Raw genomic sequence first — 3,739 nt, 5'->3', positions numbered from 1 at the left:
TCTCTCTCTCTCTCTCCCCCAGCCCACCCCACCCCGATCCCTCTCCCTCTCCCGGGATGTCTCTCTCTGTTTCCTCTGCCCTCGTCCCCCGGGCGTGTCTGTACCCGTCTCCCCTCCTCTCCCCTCCTCTCCCCAGAACAAAAAAGATGCAGACACACACTCACCCTCCTCCTCCCACCGCCGCTTCTCCCTCACATCCCGGGGCCTTCCGCCAGCTCGAATTGCCGTTACTAGGCAACGCTGCCACATCGCGACCCCGACTCCCCTCCCTTCACCAGCGGACCGCTCCCGGTCACGTGCGGCTCCGACGCGATTTTCACTCCAACCGGCAGGAACCGGGCTCTGGAGCCACGCGCCTGCGCTCTGCCGGCAGGCACCGGGTTCCGTGCTAGGCGCTTGCGCAGTGCCGTTAGTAGCGACTGGCGGGAGGAGGTAGTTGTCACCTCAGCGGTGGATTAATCCTCGGACGGATATCGTGTTCATTGGAGGTAGCACAGAAGTGCTTTACCAGAATAGTTCCAAAGATGAGGAATTTCATTTATGAAGAAAGATATGTGTGTGGCTGAATGCAACTTCTGAATGGGTGGATTCTTCAGAGATTTAAGTGGTTTAGTATGCGAGAGTACCAGCTTTTGTTCTATTGAGAAGATACTTGTTGAGATGCCTAAGTGCACAGGATCAAAAGCAATAAAAGGAATGGAAAAAAGTGATAAAGGGGTACTGAGTTGAGCAGGACTTTTTATAATTTTTTTTATAATATTTCCATGCTTAAAGTATTTCTGCAATGCAACTGTTTAATAATAGGCTCTATATTACCATAAAGACTGTATGGAGGACTTCACCTCTGAAATACCCAATGGGATTAGAATAGTTAGGTGCTTGTTTTTGACTGGTGCCGACTCAATGTACCAATGGGCCTTTTCCTTTGCTTTATGGCTCCCTACTATAATAGATGAAATTTATTGTACTCAAAAGTATTAACCCTTTCATACCCACGTATGACATCTCCCCAAATATTTTTCTGGTAACTATTATTATACTTAATTTATATTATTATATTTACAACTATCCCATCTCCTCAAAATCGTTGACTTTCCAATGCTATGTTGCAATTGACTCAGTTCAGTTGCAGATCCAGCAGTTCTCAATTGAGATGTACTATCTGCCTCTTTTTTGCTCTTTCTTAGAACTCTTGCTAATTTATCATCATAATTTTTATTCTTTTATCAGTTTTGGTTTGGACCTGTGAACTGGGCAATTTAGGCTGAAGATGACTTGTGGACTTTAGGAAACAGTTGTGGTAAAAAGGAAAGAACAGATCAAACAAGCTTTTGTTTGCTTGTGAGGCCAGGCCTTGAGAGTAGTTGCTGACTAATTCTTGATCAAAAGGGTTCCTACAGACACAGCGACACTAGGAAGTGCACTGTGTTTAAACAGGTAGTAGAAGTTGGCTATTAATGAGGTCAGTCCCTGGGAATTAGTCCTGACAAGTCTGGAAGAGACCCTGAGTTCAAGCAGATGGTAGATGTGATTGGTAATTGAGGCCTCGGGAAAAGATATTAAGCCTCTCGGGGGCAGGACCAGATTTAATGTTTTCTTTTTTGGGACAGTGTTCTGGGGAAGTGAGTTTGGCTGCTGGTGACACAACGTTAAGACGTGGGAAGGCAAGAGCCTACCGGTATTGTCGTTGGACTGTTAATCCAGAGACCCAGATAAAGGTCTGGGACCTGGGTTTGAATCCTGCCACGGCAGATGGTGGAATTTGAATTCAATAAATGTATGGAATTAAGAATCCAAATGATGACCATGAACCCATTGTCGATTGTCTGAAAAACCCATCTGGTTCACTAATGTCCTTTGGGGAAGGAATCTGTCATCCTTATCTGGTCTGGCCCACATGTGACTCCAGACCCACTGCAATGTGGTTGACTCTCACTGCCCTCTGGGTAATTAGAGATGGGCACTAAATGCTGCCTGGTCAGCGATGCCCTCATCCCATGAATGAATAAAGAAATTAAGATTTGAAAGCTCCTGCCTAATCTTCTACACCAGATTCCGGAAGCCCAGAGTGTAGAAAGCAGAGTTAGATGTATCACTATAACTGTACTTGAGTGAGCTGAAAGGGTGACCCTGATAATTTACAAAAAATAAGCCAAGCAGCCCACATCTGTGCTTGTGAAACAAAGCATTGTGAAAACCCTCTTAGTAATCTGGTCAGTTTTGTTTTGTTTTATTTGTCCCTTAACTGCCTTTGTTTATCTGTGTGTCTTTTGTGTGAAATAAATGTTTTGGGTTTAAAGCATAGACATAAATTAGATTACCTTGCTTTTTATATTTTTCCGTGCTAAAATTATTGAATATTTAATAAATTGTTAAGTCTTTTGTTTAAGGTGCAAAACCAATGTCTGGAATTATTTGTGAAGTCTGAGATTAGTTATTTGAAGGCTTTTTATGAATCCCTGGAGAAACTATTGAGAGTCTTCAAAGGATTTATTTTTACTGTGTAGCAAATGTAGAGGTAGAAAGCTAGCTTTGTTTGGCTATCTGTCTCCATGTCGTAACACCTGCTCAATGTCAGAAATCTGTTTTCTTTTCAGCGTTGATAGCAGTAGAAAACATTGCTGCCAAACCATTATAGTTACAGCAGTCCGTCACATCGATGGTATGAAACAAATTTCTCATTCCAGTGGAATTAACCTCAGGAGATACTGCTTTTTGTTTAGGTTCTGCCATGAGCTCATGGAGCCCTGTAAAATCTTGTGGCTGTTCCTTAAGCAGCTGTGCCTTGGCTGACAATTCATTGACTGGCTCTTCCTTGACTTTTTTGTTGTTTAACCTCTTCCTACTTTTGAATTAGATTGACGTCAAAACATGACTTTCTGTGCAGGAGTAAGAATTCCTGATTATGAAGTACGTGTAAGTTATCTAGTATTTGATGACCCCGTGTTGGGACTTACTTGCTGCATACGTTTAGTGTGAAATGCTAGAGCCTTGGGCCATGTAGTTAAACTTCTGTCAACTGTAAAGTGTTTTGTCAAGTAAAGCTCACTATCAAATAATGTTGTTACATTTATTCCAGTGTTCAATTGATAATTTGAGAAATGCCTATTAACCTAAATGTCAGTTTGGCAAAATGTTTAGTCTGCACCACCAATTTCCCCTAGGAGACCTTTTGGTTTGTCTTTTAGAGACTGTTCGACCTCATTTGCCTTTTTTTTTGTGGTAGTTCCTTGGTCTCTTGTTTTCTGTGCCCTGCTTTGGCTCAATTTCTGTGCGTGCCCTGATGTTTTAGAATAAAAACTGTTTACACCTGGGAGGTTTCTTTGCTCCATATGATTAGCAAAGGCTGCCTGTCCTACCTCCCTCATTGTCTTATCAGGTCTTTGTGACTGGATTTGAAAGATCGCGTGCAAGGTTTGATTTTCTCCTTTCTTCGGATTGATCTGTGCACATCCATGACTACTTCCATCTAGAGGGATAAGGACAGCAGATGCACAACACCAACTTCAAGTTCCCCTCCAAGTCACTCACCAGCCTCACTTTGAAATATATTGCCATTCCTTCACTGTTGCTATGTCAAAATCCTAGAATTCCTTCCCTAATTGCATTGTGGGTCAGCCAAAAGCAGGTGGACTAGAGGTGTTCAAGAGGGAGCTCACAACCACCTTCTCAAGAGCAACTAGGGACGGGCAATAAATGCTGGCTGGCCATTGACACACACATCCCACAAGTGAATAAA

The 3,739-nt window shown here is 42.9% G+C and overlaps 1 protein-coding gene across 3 annotated transcripts in view; it reads right to left on the bottom strand.

Annotated features, from left to right (window-relative positions):
* chst12a (carbohydrate (chondroitin 4) sulfotransferase 12a) overlaps positions 1–391 on the bottom strand; it is a 41,905-nt gene extending 41,514 nt beyond the window's left edge. The window contains exon 1 of one of the 3 annotated variants that reach the window (XR_007264338.1): positions 165–391. The gene's annotated coding sequence lies outside the window, so the exon portion shown is untranslated. The remainder of the gene's footprint in view (positions 1–164) is intronic. The other 2 variants (XR_007264337.1, XM_048609313.1) reach the window with 2 other exon arrangements.
* Positions 392–3,739: the final 3,348 nt, after the last annotated feature.

Source organism: Rhincodon typus, chromosome 21 (genome assembly GCF_021869965.1).
Source record: "Rhincodon typus isolate 14 chromosome 21, sRhiTyp1.1, whole genome shotgun sequence".
Classification (NCBI taxonomy): Eukaryota; Metazoa; Chordata; class Chondrichthyes; order Orectolobiformes; family Rhincodontidae; genus Rhincodon; species Rhincodon typus.
This window is presented reverse-complemented; position numbering and strand designations above follow the sequence as displayed.